Genomic DNA, 22,130 nt, shown 5'->3' on the forward strand with positions numbered 1-22,130 from the left:
TCCCTTCCTCTCTGTAAAAAAATCAATTTTATATATATATATATTTAAAAAAAGAATCCTATCTCCTGAGTGTGGCATGTTGAAAAATGTTTGTAGTTGCCTGTCCCTTAGGACACACATATGGACTATTTCTGCAATTATTTCGTTCTTTGTTTTTTTTCATCAAAGCTTTGTGGTTTTCCTCATAATAGATCTTGTACATATTTTGTTAGATATATACCTAAAAATTTAATTTTTGTGGTGCTAATGTAAATGGTGTTGTGTTTCTAATTTCACATCCCACCTGTTCATTGCTGGTATATAGGAAAACAATTGACATTTGTATATTAACCTTGTATCCTGCAACCTTCCTATAATTAATTATTACCTCCGGTGGGGTGTTGTTGTTTTTTAATCTTTTGGATTTTCTACATAGGCATTCGTGTCATCCACAAAGTTTTATTTCTTCTTTCCCAATCTCTCTACCTTTTGTTTCCTTTTCTTACCTTATTGCATTAGGTAAGACTTCTGGTATGACGTTAAAGGAAGTGAGAGGGGACACCCTTCCCTTGTACCTGATGCTAGTGGAAAAGGGTTGCATTTCTCACCATTGAGTATGATGTCAGTTGTAGCATTTTTGTTGATATTCTTTATCAAATTGGGGAAGTTCTCCTCTATTTCTAGTTAACTGAGAGTTTATACATTGTTGGATTTGCTCTGGTAATTTTTTGTGGAGGATTTTTGCATCTATGTTCGTGGGAGATATTGATTGGTCTGTAGTTTCCTTTTCTTGTAATGTCTTTGGTTTTGTTACTAGAGTAATGTTGGCCTCATCAAATGAAGTAAAAAATAATTCCCTCTGCTTCTTTCTTCTGAAAGAGATTGCAGAAATTTTGTATATTTTTTCCCTTAAATATTTGGTAGAATTCACCAGTGGACCCATCTGGGCCTGGTGCTTTCTGTTTTGGAAGGTTATTAATTCTTCATTAGGTCTCTTTAATAGCTAGAGGTCCATTCAAATGGTCTATTTCTTCTTGTGTGGGTTTTGGCAGATCATGTCTTTCAAGGAATCCTAGTCCTTTTCACCTAGGATACCAAATTTGTGAGCATAGTATTGTTCACAGTATTCTTTTATTATTATTTTGATGACTGTGATATTTGTAATGATATCCCCTTTCTCATTTCTGAAATTAGTGATTTGTGGCCTCTCTTTATTCCTAGTTCGCCTGGATAGAAGTTTATTGGTTTTATTGCTCTTTTTAATGAAATAGCTTTTGGTTTTGTTGATTTTATCTATTGGTTTCCTGTTTCCAATATCATTGATTTCTGCTCTAATTTTTATGATTTATTTTTTCCTACCTGCGATGGATTTACAACTTGCTCTTCTTTTTCTAGCTTCCTAAGGCAGAAGCTTAGACACTTAACTTTAGATCTTTTTCTTTTCTAATATATGCATTCAAGGCTACAAATGTGTCTCTAAGCAGTGCTCTCACTGCGTCACAAACATTCTGGTACGTTGTGTTTTCATTTTCATTTATCTAAAAATATTTTAAAATTTCTCTTGGGATTTCTTCTTTGACCCATGTTCTTTAGAAGTGTGTTGTTTAATCTCCATGTATTTTGGGATTTTTCCAGTTATCCTTCTGTTACCGATTTTTAGTTTCATTCCATTGTGGTTTGCGAGCAGATATGATATGATTTCTCTTCTTTTAAATGTGTTAAGGTGTGTCCTTGACCCAGAATGTGGCTTCTGTTGGTGAATGTCCCATGTGAGCCTGAGAAAAATGTGTGTCCCGCTGTTGTTAGATGGAGTCAGTAGATGTCCAGTGTATCTAGTTGATTGATGTTGTTGTTGAGTTCAACTATGACCTTGCTGGTTTTCTGCCTGCTGGAGGCTCCATTTCTTGAGCCCATTATTTGAATCACTGTGACCAGTGTGCTGTGTTCCTATGGCTGCTATTGTGATTTTCTACTGATCTTTGGTTTCCAGTGATTTGACTATGATGTACGTAGGTGTGGTTTTCTTTATATTTGTTCTGCTTAGGGTTTGCTGAGCTTCTTAAAGCTATAAATTTATGTTGTCCACCAACATTGAGAAGTTATAAGCTGTTACTTCTCTCCCTTTCTTCTCAGACTATAGTTAAATGTATACTACTATACTTCTTAGTATTACCTACAGGCCCTTTAAGACACACTTCATTATCAAAATCTTTTTCTGTATCTGTTCTTCTGAATGGATAAGCACATTAAAAAGTGATCAACGACATTATGTATCTGAGGCCCTGTGAACTAGAGCCTGCCCTGAGGCTGGGGACTGTAAAATACAGGAAATTCACCCAGTGCAATCCTGTCCCCCAGTGTCCCCCCACCCCGTCCCAATCTGCCTCATTTGGAGCTGCCTTCATCTATCATCTGAGTTTATAGTTGTCATCTGGGACGGGGATGGACAGATTAGGAGCTGCCTGGACTAAAAGCAGAGCCTGCTAAATTTCTTCTTTTGTTCACAAGTTCCCAACGAAAATATCTTAAAATATTGAGGTAAAACTAGCAGGGGGGAAATCAGCCATCGTCTGAAATTTCTCAGAGAAGAATTGTGTTCCCTGATCAAATCTTTATTAGTCCACATTCAAATTTCTTCAGATGCAAATAAGAAGCTGACATTTTATTTTTTAAATATATTTTTATTGATTTCAGAGAGGAAGGGAGAAAGAGAGAGAGAGAAGCATCAATGATGAGAGAGAATCATTGATTGGCTGCCTCCTGCGCATTCCCCACTGGGAGTCGAGCGCGCAACCGGGGCACGTGCCCTGACCGGGAATTGAACCGTGACCGCCTGCTTCATAGGTCGATGCTCAACCACTGAGTCACACCAGCCAGGCTGACATTTTATTTTTAGTGTTGAAAATAGTTGACTGATTTATACGTAGAGTGACAACTAAACCCTCCTTACACCAACGACAGTGAAGACCTTTCTGTGTCAGGCGGGGGCAGGTTCCCTCGGGCTCTGTCACATCCACTCAGGGCTCAGCATTCCCAGGGAGGCCCCGGACCCTCAACCACTGAGTCACACCAGCCAGGCTGACATTTTATTTTTAGTGTTGAAAATAGTTGACTGATTTATACGTAGAGTGACAACTAAACCCTCCTTACACCAACGACAGTGAAGACCTTTCTGTGTCAGGCGGGGGCAGGTTCCCTCGGGCTCTGTCACATCCACTCAGGGCTCAGCATTCCCAGGGAGGCCCCGGCTGGGACAGGAAGGGCGTCTGGTAGTCACCCAGCTTTGTGGCCTCATGTGCCCTGTTGGGATAGATACAATCTGTCTTGTTATTTTCCACTTTCTTTTGGTGTTAAATTCACTAAAAAAAAAAGAAGAAGAAGAAAAAGCCCAAAGCTGAACATCCGCACCTTCCGCATCGCTATGCTCACTTACTTCTGCTCACCTCAGAGCCCAGGCTCCGGAGGTCACAGGTCGACATCTGGTCCCTGCCGGCGCCTCCCAGCCTCCCCAGCACTGGGCAGAGCCTGCATCACCTTTGCTGTGTTCTCCCCTGCCTGGGTCTCGCCTCCTCTCTAATCAGGGAGGTGGTGTCTACGTCAGAAAATCGCAGCGCTGCAGTGACGCTCAGGGACGCAGAGAAGGAGTTGGCAGTTGGCTTTGAGTTGACGGGGGTCTCAGGGGAGGAAATGGGCCGCGAAGCCAGCCTTGCTAGCTTCCCACAGGGTGGATTCGGTGGTCCTGGCATGCAGGGTCCCTGACATCGAAACCAGGCCGAGAGAGAAGCGGTGAAGGCAGGTGATTTTGCATTCCCTGCTCAGTCAGCTCACCCGTATTACACAGCGGTGCCGTCACACCCACAAAGGCCTCCCAGAGACTATCAAGTGATAAATGTGCAAAGGCCATTGGCCAGCTAACGGTTTCCCTTAAGGCTGGGACAATTCCTGTGAAGGCAGAAATGTGTCAGGAAGGTAACAAGGCCTCCAGTCCACCTCGCCTTGACCGTGCCTCCCTTACCTTACCAAGGGCCACCTATACAATTGCTCAGGCGGGGCCTCTGAGCAACCAGAATGAAGTATTCTGGTTAAAAGGACCAACTTGAAAACTTATTTGTTTTCTTTTAGATTTTCTTACTCTTTCAGATTTTTACAATCCTTTTATTGTAACACAAACACATACTAAGAAAACCACACAAGACAAGCACAGCGGAATGAATTATAAAGTGAGCACCCATGACGTGGAACGTTGACCCCGGCAGCCCCTCTGAAAGCCCTTGCAGGCTCCACCGCCCTCCTCCCTCAGGAGCCACGACCCTGACCTTTACAGTGATCACTTCATGCACTCTGTCTAGTTTCATCACCCAGACACTGCAGTTGGGTCTTGCCTGCACTGCTTTATAACACTGTGTGTCGTCCAGGTCTCCTTGAACCTACAGGGCCTCCCTCCGTCCCCATCTTGGTGCTGTTCAGCATGTTCCTCTCCCTCCGGAGCGTAGTGGTTGAGTGAGGGACAGAAACAGGCTCAGGCTCCACCCCTTTGCCAGGAGTCCAGTAAGCAGGGCAGACCTTGTTTCTTCAGGATATCAGCAGCCATTGATGCTTCGTACTTAACATCTCTAAATTCATTGGGCTTACAACATGGTGGCATTCTCAACCAAACAACCTTCAAGACGTCCTTGCAGATGACCTTCTGGACGAAGCCGAGGCTGTGAGGGCCGAGGCCCTTGCATGAATTTCGTGCATCGGGCCTCTAGTACTACCATAAAGAGGCATGCCTCCCTTCTAGTATCTGGCTGCACATGGGACTGCTCAGATAAGAATGGCTTGACTTTTTCCTTCACTGACCAATTTTCAAGAAACAGATTGGTACACTATCCCTCTGATGATGACTAGTTCCTTTTATTAATACTATTAGAGGCCTGGTGCACATTTGTGCACTGGCGGAGGTGGCCCTCAGTCCGACTGATGGCTTAGGCCTGCTCGTGGGGAGTGGGCCTAAGCCACAGTTGGACATCCTTAGAGCTGCTGTGGAGGCGGGAGAGGCTCCCGCCACTACTGCTGTGCTTGCTAGCCATCAGCCTGGCTTGTGGTTGAGTGGCACTCACCCTGTGGGAGCGCACTGATCACCAGGGGGCAGCTCCTGTGTTGAGCATCTGCCCCTGGTGGTCAGTGTGCGTCATAGTGACCGGTTGTTCCGCCATTGATTTGCATATTACCCTTTTGTTATATAGGATTATGAATCTGTGGCATTATTTAGATTGGTTTAGACCACTGCCGTGTTCATTATTGAAGCTCAAATTGTTCCAGTAAGAACCTCTTCAAATGGGTTCCTGGGTCTTTTTTAAATACATTTTTAATTTTAGTTTCTTTTAGGTTTATAGAAGAGTTACAAAAATAGTACAGGGTGTCCATATGCCCTGTGCCCCGTTGCCCCATTGTTAGTTAAGGTTTTACTACAGCATATTTGTCACAACTAATGAACCAATATTGTTATGTTACCAAGTTTATGCATTCCTTAGATTGCTTCAGTTTTTATTTAATGTCCTTTTTTTGGTCCCAGAATCCCATTCAGGGCACCACCCTGCGTTTTGTCATCATGTCTCCTGAGGCTCCTCTTGGCTGTGACACTTTCTCAGACTGTCCTTGTTAATGACCTTGACAGCTGAAGGAGCACTGGGCGGGCATCTTATAGAGCGTCCCTCAGTGTGGATTTGTCTGCTGTTCCCCCGTGTCCTTCTGACGTGACCCCTGTGGGTATCTGAACGTCTGCTCAGGCAAGTCCTCGCTCTTGGCTCTTCTCTTTCAAACTTGACTCACGTCTGTGTCGATCTCTCTTCTTTCCTAAACAGATATAGAATGTTCTATCCAAAAGAAATTCAGCTAGAATCCGATGGGGTTGCATTACCTTCACAGATCATCTTGCAGCGAATGGACAGCATTGCAGCATTAAATGTTCCACTCAAGAGCATGAGGTGACTCCATGTAATCACATCTTTTACGAATAAATTTAAATGCTTGTCTTCTTAGATGTCTTATGTATTCCTTGTCAGGATAAATCCTAGAGATGTCATAATTTTTGCTGCTATTTGAATGGGATATTTTAAAGTGTATTTTCTAGTTTGTTACTTACTGTCTAGTGTACTTCCTAGTTTATTAGTGGAGAGAAATGTCACTGAGTTTGCAAGTTGGTCTTGTATCTGGTAACTCTGCTGCAGTCTATTACGAGACCTAACAGTTGTGTGTCTATACTGTTAGCTTCCCACCAGAGATGATCCCTTCACTTATAGATGATGAGTTTTATCCCCCCCCTTTCTGACCCCTACTTACCTCATTTCCTTTCCTGTTTCTTCCAGTGCGGGCCAGGACCTGTAGCCGTATTACCCCGAAGCGGCGACACTGGGCATCCGTGGTTTCTTTCTTTCCCAAGCTGAAAGGGAAGGTGTTTCCTCATTGAGTGTAATGTTTGCTGTAGTCACTTGGTAGATACACTTGGTCAGGTTGAGGAAGTCCTTCTAATTCTAGTTCCAGCCCCACCTGTTTGCCTCCAACCTGGCCTGTGTCCATGTCTGTGCACTTGACTCCCAAGGGCTCTGCCCCGGGTGCAGAGAGTGATGTGGAAACAAAGGCTGGACTCAGACTGCTTTCCCCAGTTTTATTTTTCTATAGCTTTGTTCCCCCCACCCAGACTGTAGTCACCACACACACACCCATGCACGCGCACAAGTTCACTGTGCAGCCTTCTGACCCACTAGGGCCTGGACGAGGCTGATGAAAAGGCCCAAAATGTCGAGGGGCACCAAAACTCAGGAGTCGGGATAAATAACGTTTTAATGCAATATTTTACAAGATCAAATTGAATAGAAAGAATCCGTGCAGAACAGAATATCAGCACAGTGGGTGAAAGCAGGAGCAGTGTGACTGACCCCTTGGCCTCAGGCCCCAGTCGGCCAGGCCCTGCCAGCTCTCCCGGCTTCTCCACTGTGATTTCTAGGTGGCAAGACGTTCCCGGACAGTCCCTCAGGGCCGGCTGGGACAGGAGCCAGCAGCAGCCCGGGCCGGGCCAGCATCTTGGCAGGGCCCAGAGCCGGGTTTAATTCTCCTGGTTCCTTTCTCCTAAAGTGGATTTCTGGGAAAGGGAATGAAAAGGGCAGGAAGGGGGGCTGTTGTGTCCCTTTCCTCCATCACCCCAGGAGACCCGTCCCGGATCGGTTGTGTCAGCCTCCGGAAGGGGACGCGACAGTTACCACAAAACTTCACCAGCACAAACAGCTCTGACATGAGTGAGATCCCAAACTCACCCTAGCCAAGCGATTTTTCAATTACTTATAATTTTGTTATTTTTTTTTCTTCCCAGAACCCCCCAGGAGGACTCTCAGAGAAGACCAGACAAATGAAAATTTTCAACATTGAAGTCTCCGCTGTTTTAGATTTATCTGTAGGCAAAATATCAAAATCCTTAAGACGCCTTTCAAGTACAAGCAGGGAATGAATGAATCACCTTATGTAAATTTTAAAATGAAGGAAATTGATTCAGTTTGACTCTAAAATGTGAATTTAGACTGAAACCTTCAGGCTGGAAATAAACATTCGTGGAGCCTTAAAATAAGAGTGACTGTGTGAGGGCTGTTTCCACCTTAATTACCACCTTCCCAGCCACAAATAGAGGCCTCTGTGCCGGGTGCAGGACAGAAGCCACGGGCACACACTCTTGGTGGCTTTGTCATCTCTGGCTACTGTGCCCAGTTCTCTCAGCACCTGAGCACCCACTGTGTGCCAGGCACTAGGGGGTTTTTCGCCCTTTTTCCCAAATAAAATCTTACCCCATCATATAAAACAGTTCAGAGGGAGCTCTCAGGCCACCTCTTCCCCACCCACACATGAGAGAGAGAGAGAGACTGGTTGCCTCCCATATGGTCCCTGACTAGGGATCAAACCCACAGCCTAGGTATGTGCCCTAACCAGAAATCAAACCTGCAACCTTTGGTGTACAGGACGATGCTCCCACCAGCTGAGCCACCCAGTCAGGGTGCAAGTCTCACGTTTATTCAGGTCCTCACTGAACCCGACCACCTGTCAGAACTTCTCTGGTTCGCCCTGAGCCAGAAAGGTTACTTCACCTATATCTTCTCTAATCAGCACAGAAAAGAGATTTACAATTTTTTTTTAAGTACCATCAGGCCCAAATGATTCATTTCAGGTTTATCTCTGAAAATTAGGCTTGTGTCCCTGAGTCCTAATTTCCATTGTCACAGAAAGGGCTGGTTTCACTCTTACTTCAGATCATGACCATGAGAAACACGTCTTTTCACGCTTTGAGTTGTGACATGGCCACGTGTCATTCGAGGCAGACCCGAGCCTGGGGCACAGGCGGGCCCTGTCACCTCACAGTTCTGCAAACTCTTGCCACATGGGGTTGGCTTCCTATTTGGATGTCAACTCACTTGAATAGCTTGTGTTTATCTCGGAATTCCTAATTGCATTTCTTTTTTCTTGATGACAGAAATATGTCCTCACCCAGCTCATTTTGCTTCTTAATTATTCTGTTGCTGAAGGGCTCTGCCTGCATTAAGAGACATCATTGGGAGGCCCGGACTCCGGCCTGATGTGGATGCTGCCATAGGGACCTGGGCCACATTCCTTGACCCGGATTCCTCTCTGCTTTGGGGCGAGGCCACTTTTGCTCAGATCCCATATCCTCCTTCCTTTTCCTTTCAGATTTTGTCTCAAGTAGGATGGGAGTCTGTGTCTGAGCTCTTGCATGTCTACACAAGTCTCTACTTTGTTGTTGGTCTTGGTGGCCTGTTGGGCTGGGTATAGAATTCTGGGTTCTAAATCCCTGATTATCAGAAGCCCGGAGACCCTTCCACAGAAATCTAACACCTGCGATGCTGATGGCAGCATGATTCCTTCCTTCATAGATAGCTTATCCTTTCTCTTGCCAAGCTTTAGAATCTTTATTTTGAAAATATTGTTTCAAATTTAAATCCATATATAAGGGGATTCATGCATTTCAACTATAGTTACAACTTTGGGATCATGTGATTCTTTCTAATGGTTTCTTAAAGAAATTAAATCTCTAAAAAATAAATCTATTTTGTGTAAATATTAAATTACAAAAAATATATTATTTCAAGAAACTTTAAAATGAAGTATTTTTTTAAATATATATATTCTATTGATTTTTTACAGAGAGGAAGGGAGAGGGATAGAGAGTTAGAAACATCGATGAGAGAGAAACATCGATCAGCTGCCTCTTGCACACTCCCCACTGGGGATGTGCCCGCAACCAAGGTACATGCCCTTGACTGGAATCGAACCCGGGACCCTTGAGTCTGCAGGCCGACGCTCTATCCACTGAGCCAAACCAGTCAGGGCTAAAATGAAGTATTTTGACTACACATTCCTAGTGGGAAATATTCTAAGGACTCAAAGAATCATGTACTCATATTGTTAGTTGCATTATCAGTGCTGTCATTTTGAAACTATTATAGATAAACTGCCCAACAAAAGACAAGAAAGATACCCTGAGATACCATATAAAGTCAATGAAATGAAGTAAAACTTCTTTATAGTAAACTTGAATAAATAGCAAGCAATGATGCTTTTCTTCTCTTAAAAAGATGCGCATTTCCTAAATCTGTCCACTGATACAGCTCAACACAATGGCAATTAAGCAGCAATAGGCACATGGAGCACCCAAATCATGGTCTCTAAAGACCACTTCTCACTCTGGGAAGCCAGGACTTCTTAGAGAAGTGACTATTTCAGGCTTAGAACAGGAAATGTACACAATCAGCCTGGCAGAGAGCAGGGAAGGGCTGGGGGCCTGCAGGGGAGCTCATAGCGTGGCATCTGACCCATGAAGGGTGGGATGGGCTACAGTTCAGACTGAGGACCCAAGGGTGCACCATGTGCCACACAGGGTGAGGGTCTCACACCTTCTAGGGACCCTGATATGGGCTCAGGTCATGGAAAGTGCTTTCTATTTCCAACAACCTTTACTCTGGGAGACAAGAGTATTTCCACGCAGGTCTAGTTGTATGACTCCCCAGGCAGGAATGGAGGGGTGGAGGGGGAGGCACACTGCATATCCCATCATCTCTTCACAGCGTCGTTCCCATCTCAGAAGGGGTTAAGATTGGGGCAGGCGTGTGACTTGGACCAAGACTCCAGTTCTAGGGCTGAGTCTCTCCCATGTGCTCTGCTCAGAAATGGCAGCCACTGAAATGCTAACCATGAACTTGTGAATGAAGATGGCCTGGCCACTCGGAGGGAAACACAGGGAGCAGCTACTAGTATGTGTTGGGGGTCTGGGCGTGATCCCAGTGTAGTGGTTGTTAATGACAGCAGGATGCTGTGCACAGGCATGGAGGCCCCGACTGAGGCCAAAGACACCACACTCAGCTCTGCCCGGGCTGTAATCCTGCCCCGAGGGAAGTGCTCCCCTGACTCGCACCCTCCACACTCTGTGGTCCCCAGGAAAACCCAAAGGCCCAGAGAAGCCTGCCTGCTGCATGCTCAGCTGCCGGCACGAGTGGGGCGGTTTCCTGGTCTGCAACCCATCACCCTGGGGTCGGTGGCAGTGGTCACCACTCACAGAGTGGCCCCTCCAGTGGGGGAATCTGTGCCCTGGCCTGAGAGCCCAGCCCCTGCCCCAGCCTGGAGAGTCGTTTGCTGCCTGGTCCTACAGAGCCTGGTCCCTCCTGGCTGGTGGTCGGGGCTCCGGACACACGGGAAGCAGAGCATGGGCAGCTCCTGTTCTCCAGCGTGGAGCTGTGACCCCCTGTAAACAGGAGCAGCCTGGGGTCGAGGGATATAGTTCTCCGGCCTGAGAGCCCAGCCCCTGCCCCAGCCTGGAGAGTGGTTTGCTGTCTGGTCCCACATAGCCTGGTCCCTCCTGGCTGGTGGTCGGGGCTCTGGACACACGGGAAGCAGAGCATGGGCAGTTCCTGTTCGCCAGCGTGAACCCCCTATAAACAGGAGCAGCCTGGGGTCGAGGGATATAGTTCTCATCTTAAAGTTGGCCCATCTTTAAAAAATCCAAATCCTATCAAGCATCGCATTCCTAAAGCTAAAAATAAAAGTGCAGCCCGACATTTCTTAAGACCCAAACGTCCTGGCCAAGAACTTTCGTGGCTGCAAATCCCACTGCAAAGCGAGACTCAGACAGGACAATAAATCACCGTGCTCCACAACAGACACGGGGGACCGGCCCTTCGCCGCCACTGGGCTCTTATGAACCCCGCCTGTCCCCTCACACACGTCGGCAGCCATCACCAGTCCTCGGACCTCTCCGCTCAGGCGTCAGTTGGGCCAGGCTTGACCCGAGTCTCCCCTTGCCCACCGCAGGCCTGGCGTTGGCCTTACCACGGGGCCTTGAAGATGCCCCAAGGCCTAGAATATGGGTGTCCGCACTCACAGGGGACTGCGAACCCCACAGTGAAGCATGAAGACTGGACAGGTTTCTGACTCATGATGTGGACGCCTCTGGCTTTATTCCTCCCACCTCCCCAGCTCACTGGAATCACCCAAAGGGACAGGAACCTGTGTGGGGGAAGTGTCTCCCATGGAAGACGTTACTCAGAGTTTCTAGAACATACACACAGCCCAGTGTGATCAGGGGAGCGTGCTGACCCCATAATTCCTTACACTCAGCAATGCAGATGGGTTCAGTGGAGGCCCCCAGGTTCACCCCAGGTGGGGTGGGAACGAAGGAAGGAGGCAGCAAAGGGCTTCTCAGACTGTCCAGCCCCTTCCCTGGCTTGGCTGGTTCTGGGGGGACATCACCCCACAAGGATGCCAGTGCCTACCCCGACCATTGCTGCCCCCCCACAGTGACTGGGGGTCGAGTCCCCCATGAGACAGGGCCAGCCAGTGGGGCCTGAAGGTTATGATACCCCACTCCAGCACTGGGCACAGACTCTGCTTAAGCCACCCCTCAGGGAGGGAGGGGGCAGGAACCCCCACATGGGAGAGAAGGGGTCCATCCAAGGAGGCAGGACCATGACCTCTGACTAGGCCCCTCCAGGACACAGGAGCAGGGCTCAGAAATGCCACCTGTGCATCCTGCACATCTCACAGGGAGCTCGTGTCTATAACGTGACTGCCGACGGTTGAGCGGGACTCGCTCTGAGGGGAGCACAGGGTCTTGGAGAGAAGAGATGGGCTTGTCTCCTCTGAAATGCAGCGGGAACGGCTCAGGGTGGCTTGGCCGCCCCAGAAAAACAAACCCAGATATTTGGAGATGTTCGGAGATCCTCTCAGGACTCAAAAGATGGACATAAAAAGTTGGATGTGGCAAGGGGACCAAGCTGTCTGCAGGGACAAGAGAGGACCCCAGTCTCTTACACAAGACTGGGGTGCTCTCTTGTCCCTGCTGACCTGGCGACGAAGCCGGGACGCAAGGCATACACCGCAACGCCTACAAACAGGGGAGGCGGGGGCGGGGGGTGGGGAATCAGAGACGGTGGACTTTCCTCTAAGTTAGAGACAGACGTAGGTCTCAGATTGGAAGGGCCCCTGCGAACAGAACTGATTATAAAGTATAACCCTGGCCGGGTGGCTCAGTTGGTTGGAGCATCGTCCTATACACCAAAGGGTTGTGGGTTCAATTCCCAGTCAGGGCACATACCTGGGTTTGGGGTCCAATCCCCGGTTGAGGCACATCCAGGCGGCAACCGATAAATATTTCTCTCTTGCATTGATCTCTCTCCCCCTCCTGCTTCTTCTCGCTCTAAAATCAATAAACATGTCTTTAGGTGAGGATAAAATAATAAATAAAATAAAAAATGAGAGAGAAGGAGAGGCAGACAGAGACAAAGAGAAACAGACAAAAAGAGAGAGACAGACAGACAGAAAGACAGACCTATTTTAAAGGATTTGGAATAAAGAAACACCCGGAAGCACATTGCTGGTGATGAGGGATCAGTCCGCAAAGGGTCAAGCCCAGCTTGCTTCTGGGCCTCCGCACAGCAGCACCCTCAGGCCTGGGGAGAAGGCGTGGGGCGCCTGCCTGCTCGTCCCCACACGTGTGTTTGCAGAGGTGTCTGATGAGGATAAACCCTGGGATGAACTTCTGTGGGAGTGGAGGGCGGGCCCCGCGGCTTCCCCAGCAAGACCAGTGGAGTCAGCCCCCCAGGAGAGGAGGCCTAAGCCACCGTCAGCTCCTTACCTGATGAGGATAAACCCGGGATGAACTTCTGTGGGAGTGGAGGGCGGGCCCCTGGCTTCCCCAGCAAGACCAATGGAGTCAGCGCCCCAGGAGAGGAGGCCTAAGCCACCGTCAGCTCCTTAGAAGGACTGGGGAGAACCCTCCCAGCCTGACATCACCTTCCAGCTATGTTACGACATGTGCTGCTCGAGAGAAATTTCAGATTCTTAGACAATCAAACAGGTCCCCCTCGCTCTGTGACGTCCTTCCCCGCCTCAGGGTCTCAGACCATCACTCTAACTTGTTCTAACGGTTCTCGGTTTCAGTTGTACATTTAGATCCTTAAATATCAGGCTCGTTTGGGCTGCGTACGTGAGCTCGCACCTTCTGAGAGACACGTGCAAACTGCTGTCTGCTTATCGGTCATTTGGATCCTCACGGGGCCCTTGGCAGCAGCCTGCGGTGGCAGCTCCACTGTGTGGGAGGACGGGGTGCCTATGGGTACAGGGTCCATGGGCCAGAGCAAGCTGGGTACCCTGGGAGGCAGGGACAGAGAGTGTCGCTGGTGGGGTCCACCCCTGGCCGTGTGATGAGGGGGCCAGGCACACTCGGGGGCAGTGGGAGCCCATGTGGGCTCAAAGGGGAGTGGGCAGAGGGACCCTGAGTGTGCAGAACAGTGCTACAAACAGGCCTGGGGGGTGACGTGTCCCATGAGAGAACGAGCAGTGTGGGGGTTCTCCCCCAAAGGAGGTCAATGCCCAGAGCCATCCCAGCCTCTGGGTGGGTGTGGTCACATCTGTGGATCCTGGACCCAGACATGGGGGGAGACAGGCTGTCTGGGGTCCTGGTGAGACCAAACCTGAAATGTTCTCTGCGTTTCTCCCTCTCAGAGCCCTCAGGCCCCTGCACCCCGAGTTCAGGCTCCTGTGGACACGCTCCCGCCCTATGACCGCAGGGTTGGCTGTGTAAGAGACTGGGGACCTCTCTTGTCCCTGCTGACCACTGGCCCCAACGAACTGCCCAGAGGCAGGACCTCACTCTCCGAACCTGAATGCAAATTCCCCAAGAACTGGGCACCTCAGTCCTTTCTTTGGAACCAGGTTTAATCTCTCCTGAGTTCGGGGGGGTGGATGGGTGTCCGGGACACAAGAAGCATTCCATGGCGGGGTCTCTGTCATAGCAGCCCCTCCCCAGAGAGGTCATGCTGGACGAGGGTGCAGGTAGCCTGGGAGGAGCCAGGATGTGGATGACAGCAATGGGTAAACGAATGGGAGCAGCAGCAATTGTCCTTTCTCAGTGGCCACCAGCCCCGCCAGGTGGGGGATGGACGGCAAGGTGTGTGCAGAGATGTGCTCCCTCCGGCTCCGCTCCCTCCAGGAGCGCTCGCCCGCCTTGGAGCATCTCTCGGGCTATAAATACATGTGTGAGTCAGAGAAGGAACGCTCCCGGCCCGGCAGCCGGCTCTCCCAGCAGCGGCTCCGCAGCCGTGTGAGGGTCGAGGCCCCTCGCTAGCCAGCCTGCCCTACTTTCCAGGGCAGATGGAGGACCGTTAACAAAGGGAGGATTTCTGCTCCTGTGCCCCGCCCTGGGCTGGGGAGGGTAACTGCGCGCCCTGCACCCTGGCTGGAGCGAAGAGGACCCCGAGGGGCCAGCAGGGAGGTGCCTCACTGTGCAGGGCTGGCTGCCTTGGGACCCTGCAGGCGACTGTGGGACCCGCTGTGGGGAGAGCCAGGTGTCTGTCTCTATCCCTCCCTCCCCGATTCCTTATTCCAGACAATAAGTTCATCCATCAAAAACCAATGGAGTCTTAATGTGTCCTGGTCCCACTGTCAGGAGCCCAGCTAACAGGAGTGCAGCTCGGCTACTTCAGGGCAGGCAGAGCCAAGACCCAGACGGGCCTGGAGGGAGCTGGCCTTGTCCCCCCATCCCCCCCTTTCCCTCTTCCCATCCTGCCCCAACCCGTCTTTCCTTCCTCTCCCTCCTTCCTCCAGGCTCCAGCAACACAATGGAGCCCTGATGTCCGGGACTGGTTCCATGGAGACCCTGACCTCTGACCTCTGACCTCTGACCCCTGACCTCCAAAGCAGCTGAGAAGGAGGAGGTGGGCAGACCCTGGTTTTCAAGTCTCACAGCCTCAGAGTCTCGGGTACTGGGAACCCCGGATTTCGTGGGCTCTTGCCCCCGGCATTCGTACAAGCAACTTGCAGCATTTAGAGGACACTCGGGCGCCCCATTTCTCAGGTGCCCCATGTCTTAAGGGTTTGGAGAAACAGCTATTTTCCTGTCCACACCTCTCCCTGGGTCCCCTTCCCCCAACCCTGCCTCCCTGAGCCACTGACCCCAGAGGACACTTGGCCCCAACCTAGTCCCTGCAGGTGCATCCATTTAGGTGAGATCCCCAAATCCTGGACAGAATTTTAAGTCAATCTGGACGGTGTTTATACAACCACGCACATGCTGTGGGACAACTGTGGGGACCACATCAGAAAATAACATAAAATAAAAGGCTGGTGTGACTTCTCTGTGTTTTCACGATGTCCCGTATTCTCCCCGGCCAGCGTCACCACCTACAAGCACAGAAGGAGCACTCCAGTTTCCCACGCCCTGCCCGCCGCCTCTGCCGGGTCCTCCCTGCTGCCTCCCCCCACCCCCGCCCCATGCCCAACACCTGCCCACAGGCAGCATCTGCGTCTCCAACCAGAGTTCCTCCTCCACGCTCCAGATGCCACCCCGTGCCTGTCGAACAGGAAGCTGCGTGTGCTCCTGAGTCCCTGGGCACGGACTCTGCTGAGGGGGGGCCGAGGGCGCGTGAGCTGCTCGGAAATGCAGCCCCCACCCCAGACCAGAGCCAGAACCTACATTTCATCCAGATCCCAGCCACTCGTAGGCCCACCAGCGCATGCGAGTTTCAGAATTCACATCTCAGAGCTCGAGAAATGCTTACCCGCTCGGGGCAGTGGGACATGACCTTTAGGGAGAGCTGGAGACACCTGGCGTACCTTTGGGGGACACCTTTACAATTCCAAAGCAGCTCTGCTGGTTTCGGAACATGAAGTGGCACGGTGCCTGCCCACCGGGCTCACTCACAAGGCCACCGTGTCTGGTGACTGCGCCGGGACGGGCATCAGCGGTACCTGGTTACACCTTCACCTTTGAGTTTGCCCTTCGCTCATTTAAACTGTCTCAAATGGGGCAAGAGCTGCCAGGTCTGCGGAAGCCACTGCCTACTTGCTGTGCCAGTTTAAGAGGAAGATGAGACACAAACAGAATATTTGCCACCATGGGAGGCGCCATGGGGTGAGGCCAGGTTGGGGCTGGAGTCCCGTGGGAACAGGAAACTTCAAATAATGGGCTCAGCTCCACAAAACCCAGTCAGGCGAGGTGACCAGACACAGGTTGGGGGATTTGCAGAACTGGGCACTCGGGACTGCTGACCACCCAGCCGGGAAGGACCTGCCGCCCCAGGACGTGCTGAATGCCACCTTTGTCCGGCAACGCCGTCATTAGTTCCATTTTCTGAGCTGTCACACAGCAGCGTCTGCCCGTCTGGGGCCTCATTACATTCATGGGGACGGAGGGAGGTGGGTGAACGCTCCTCCTGGGCACATGCTCAGACGTGTCCATTCAGGAGCGGGGGCTGGGCCCACGGCCAGGTTGTACTTGAGATGAGGGGCTGCCCGTCACTCCTGCTCTTGGGGAGGAGAGCTGCGTCCCTGGACAGGGGGCCAGACACAGCCTGATGGGGTGGGGGGCAGGCAAGGCCATCACCACCTTGTGCCCTGGACTCTGTGTTCACTATTAAGTCCTCATACGAAAAGGTCAGCACCGCTCCCCCAACACTGAGTGCCCCAGGGCTGCGGAGGGGCCACGCTGCCCCCCACCAAGTTCGGGGCCTCTTCCCTGCAGACCCTGGGCCAGGCCTCTGAGGCGGGTGGGCAGAAGCCGGAGAAAGGGCCCTGAGCTGGGCGGCGGGCTCAGTCCTCCCGCCTCTGCGGGACTCGGTTTGCTCCAAGTGACCTGGTGACCCCTGCCCGCTGCTCTTGTCCTGGCATCCTGGGCTTTGAGCTTCCAGGTGTGGGCTCACCGCACCATTCATGAGTCTGGACCGCACCGGGCACCTCTCAGATCCAACCTGCACGAGAGAGACCAGCCCAGCTGCTTGCCGGGCCCGCGGACAGAGCCCCTTCCTCCCGAGCACGCTGCCCGCTTGTCACACCAGCCCCATCCTTAACCAACACTCGGGAAATCTGCCAGCCTGCGGCCCACGGCTCCCTGCACAGCCGCCTTCTGCTGGGCCTGCAGTGGGGACAAGGGTTCTTCTACAAAAGGGTGACTGCGGCCCATGTCGCTCCCAGGTCTCGCCCCCTCCGCCTGCCCCTTCCACCTCTGAGTGTCCCCGTGTCCCCACACTGCCTCCCGGTCCTCTCTGCTCTGCTGTGGCAGGCATAGCCCCCGCTCCGGTGTGACGTGGGGCTCGTCTGTCTGGCAGGCACTTACCACATCCCAGAGTGTGTGACAGACCCCTGAGGCCTCTGGTTTGGACCCTTCCGATGGGGCACGTGTGGCCTCAGTGGGACCTACAGCCGGTGCCTGGGCTCGAATGGCACCGCCTAGGCTCTGGCCTGCACAGTCAGGTTGCTCCTGAGTCCTCGAGCTAAAAATACAATTGCTGAAATTACGACAAAACACAACCGTGCTCTGCGAATCTGCTAACAGCCCTCCTGCCAATACATGGACCCGGAGGCAAAACAACTGCTCCAAGTCTCTGCTCTTTCGGCGATACTGAAACCAGTGAGGTCACATGGCGTCTTCAATCCCAGGTCAGAGCTGTGACCCATCACCTCCATCACATGGCCACCCTGGCCTCCTCCCTTAGTCCAGCAAAGGGGCTGGAGGTGAGGTCAGCAGTGGATGGCAGCGCATGGCATAGCTCCTGGGTGGGGCAGGGGGACGACCTCTGGTCCTGGCCTGGGCCACCAGTCTGCCCCCTGCCTGGGCTTCCCCCAGTTCTGAGCGATTGTCCCTGAGCCCCTGGCCTCATTCTCCATTTGTTCTGATGCCAGAATCCAAGTGACAAGTAAGTCTGACAATATACTCTGGCCAGTGGGGTGGAAGTGGAAGTGGTCAATATGCCTCTCAGGTCATGCTCAAGCATACTTGTCAAGAGCAGACATACTTCCCTTTCACACAGCTTTCTCCCGTTGGCTGGAATACAGACGTGATGGCCAGCACTTGGCAGCCGTCTTAGGCTATGAGTTAGCAACCAAGTGAGGAGGAGACTGCGCAGCAGGATAAAAAGAGGATGGTGCCCATCCCAGCCCAGGGACACCGACCTTTATATGAAAATTCTGTCTAAGCTGCCTTTTATTTCTTGTCTCGTCTTTCCTACGAAACTTTCCTAGGACTTATATAACGTTGACTAGAATGGTGATGGTTGGCACCTCTGCCTTGTTCCTGATCTTAAGAGAATGCTTTCAAAAGTTTACCATTCACATATGGTTTGGCTTTTCTAAAAGTCTTTTTTATATACCCTGAAATAATGATTTCTTTCTTAAACGTTGGTAAAACTTGCCAGTAACACCATTTAGGTATTCTTTGAAAGGTTTTTATCAACCCTGATCCCATTTAATTTGTTTATAGAACTACTAGGGTTAGTTATTTCTTCTTGGTTTGCTTTTAAGTTACACTGTCCTAGAATTTTGTCCACTTCACCCACGTGTCCAACTATAGCAGCATACAATTATTCATAGCATGTAATCCCTGGAGCTCCCGTGTTGTCCTCTTCTGTTCTCACTCCCTTCACCAGGGTCACCAGAGGCTTGTCCATTTTCTCAGCCATCTTCAAAGATCAGCTCTCAGCATTGTTGATTCCACACGGCAGGTTTATTTTAAACTTGACATTTGTCTCCCTTTCCCTGTGTCTTTTCCCCCTCTCCTTTTCACCGTCTTTGAGTAATTACACGGTTCTCACTCCTTCCCTGCAGCCTCTTCCCTTTAACAAGTTTCAAAGCTGTGTGCTAGGCGTTAGGTTCTTACTGGTTATGCAACCCACCAAGATCTAAAGTGAGCCCTGCCCCGCCATCTGTGCTCTTGCGCATTCTGCATTAGTTTCGTCTTGGTGGATGGGCATTGTGGCTATTGTCTTAGTCTACTTTTTAGGGTTAACTGTACCTATTTGCTAATTTCTTTCCCACTAACCATGTACTCTTCACGTTTCCCATGTTTTGTTTCTGCTGAATTAGAAATAATTTCTTCCGATCTACCTTCCATTTCACTAGTTCTTTCTTTAACTGTATCTAACTGCAATTAAATCAATCCACTGATCAATGAACCTTTATTTTTAAATTTTATTTATTTTTTTTAATCCATTGAGTTTTATTTCCATTCATTATATTTTTCATTTCAAGAAATTCTAGGTGGTCTTTTTTAAGTTGGCTTGATCACTTTTTTTTTTTATGGTCACACACTCTTTACTCGTATGTTAAATCCCTTTTGATTTACTTAAGCATACCTCGCTTACTGGCTATTCTGCCCTGAAAATCCCATAGTCGAAGTATTTGTGAGTCACATTCTGTTGCCCCTGGCTTTTCTGTGATGCCTTATTGCCTGCATGCTTTATGATTTTTTGCTATGATTTCATGTGTCTTGGGCTTTTACCTGTGGGAGCCCCTTGAGATGGGGCTGAGGTTGGGTCCTCCCACAATCACCGACTCCCTAAAACAACTGGAATTGAAATGCTGGGCTTTGGACCCTCGGGTATTGTAATTTGAGATGCCAACTCCACGAGGGCCAGCTGGTGGTCACAGGTTTTCTCCTCCACTCAATGCCAAAACTAGGGACTGGCATTCCCCTGGCTGGCGGGGTCAGGATGCTGTTCTAGTTCATCCTTAGGTAGAGGGTATGGTCCCTTGAGTAGCAGAGGTCTCCCACTAGCCTGCCCTCCTCCAGTTGGCTTTGATCTGTCATCTTCTAACGAGGCCTCCAGGCCAAGCTCAATTCAAATTTGCAGTCCAGCAAATGCCCTCCTAGGCACAGAGCTTCCCCCAGCTCCCCAGGTTCCTATACACACTCCAGGGTCAGCCTGTGAGTGCTCATTCCTCACCGGCCAGCTCACTCAAGGGTCTGAGAAAACACCACTCATGTTTTATTCAGCACTTCTGCTTCCGGTGGGAGTGATGATGGGCAGGGAACCAAGTCCCCAGATCTGCCAGAAATCGCAGTCCTCTCTGTGTGTAAGATCTCTGGTGCTAGGAGGGCTCCCCTGCTGGGCCTGGGTGGGTGAGGGGAGAGGAGAGGATGCCTCTGCTGCCCGCAGGTGACCTGTGCCGCTGGAATCAAGGATGTTCCCGGGAGAAACGCTCTTGGTAGTTGCCACATAAGAAAATGTAAAGGCCCCTGTAATATAACAGAGTGCCAGGCCAGCTTTGCTTTATAAAATGCACATGCTGTAGCTGTTTATGTTTGCTGGGCGGTGTTTTTGTCACCATTCTCACCTCACAGCATTTGAGGGCCCGGCCCTCGGTCCCCACAGGCCACATGCCTGCTGCTGGGATCCCACTCAATGGGGACAGACGCTCACCCAGCCTCAGCCTCTCTGTTCCTGAGACAGCCCAGCGAGTCATGAAATGACCTTGTATCACCCGCAAAGGCCACTGGACAAAAAGCCCCTCTGTTGGGCCACGGTGGACGGAGCCACTGTTTGCTGAGAAGTGCCTGGGTGAGCAGAGGGGGCTCCAGTGATCCAGGGAGGGGCCTCCCCACCTGGGAGATGTGAAAGGCACAGCCACAAAACGCAGAGGAGTGCAGCCGGCACAGCAGGGTGCTCGGTGATAAAAATAAAACCGTTTCTGCACACATAGCACTGGCTGTTACAGCCACTTCGCACGTACTTTTGTCTTCATCCCTCCCCACTGTTCTGCAAGGACTTGCCAGGCTTTGCAGACTCCCCAGGAGGCCCACTTTGCAATAGCCCCAGGGCCATGTCTCCCCGGTGGGCAATCCCAGCCCAGAGCTCCTCTTTCCTCTGGTTCCACCCAAGTCCCGGGGAGGATGCTCATTGGCTGGGGTTGCCCAAGAGGCTGGGTATGTATGTGGTTTGTCGTGGGCAAAGGCGACCTGCTAGTCCAGCTGGCCGCTCATCTTGCCAGTCCTGGTCCTCAGTGTCCTATATGTCTGTGGCCTCCAATTCCAGGCTGGTGCAGTTTGTTGGCTATGGCTTTATAATTTTTGGACACCTTTCTGTTGTCCTCCAGTTGAATGTGGCTGGGTTTGGGGGAGTGGGAGATCCCTGGGCTGGCTGGCCCGGGGAGGGGAGTGTAGCGAGTGGGGATTCTTGGGCTCCCCTGGCACTGGTCCCACAATCTCCCTTTCATTTGGCCCCTTGCCCCTGTTGGTGGGAAATCCATCCCCTCTCCCAGGGCTGCCACTTGACCTTGGTGCTCCAGGGGCATTAGCCAGAACCCTGGGACATGAGCAGAGGGTCCTCCCTCCTTTCCCTAGCCCCCTCCTCATAAGCCTGACCATGGCTAAGGGGTCCCAGAGCCTCCTTCTTCTGCCTTTGGCCTGGGCCTCCTGAGTTGGAGGAGGCAGGGCAGGACCCAGACACATGTAAGTCTGGCCCAGGGTCCAGCACCTGGCCATGGCTCGGGTCTACTCTCCTGGAAGTCACCTGTCCTCCTGGGGATAGGAGCAGCAGCAGCCCCTCCTCTCAGGCTGTGTGACAAGGAGCTCTGCCTGCTCAGTGGAGCCAGCATGGAGCAGGACCCTCCCGCAGTGAGAAACACACAGCACATGTGGTGGGCATGTCCTTGCCCCTCCTGTGAGTCCCAACACCCTGATTCCCATGGGGGTTTCTCCCCATTCTCACCTGATGAGTTTCTCTGGGGCTGACCCCACCTCCTCTGCTCAAGTGACGGGCAGTGTCTTGGCCTGATTAATCAATGTGCTCTACCCCTGGCCCCACCACTGTGATTGGCTCAGGATGAGCATGTGACTCAATCCTGGC

Source organism: Myotis brandtii, unplaced genomic scaffold (assembly GCF_000412655.1).
Source record: "Myotis brandtii unplaced genomic scaffold, ASM41265v1 scaffold577, whole genome shotgun sequence".
Classification (NCBI taxonomy): domain Eukaryota; kingdom Metazoa; phylum Chordata; class Mammalia; order Chiroptera; family Vespertilionidae; genus Myotis; species Myotis brandtii.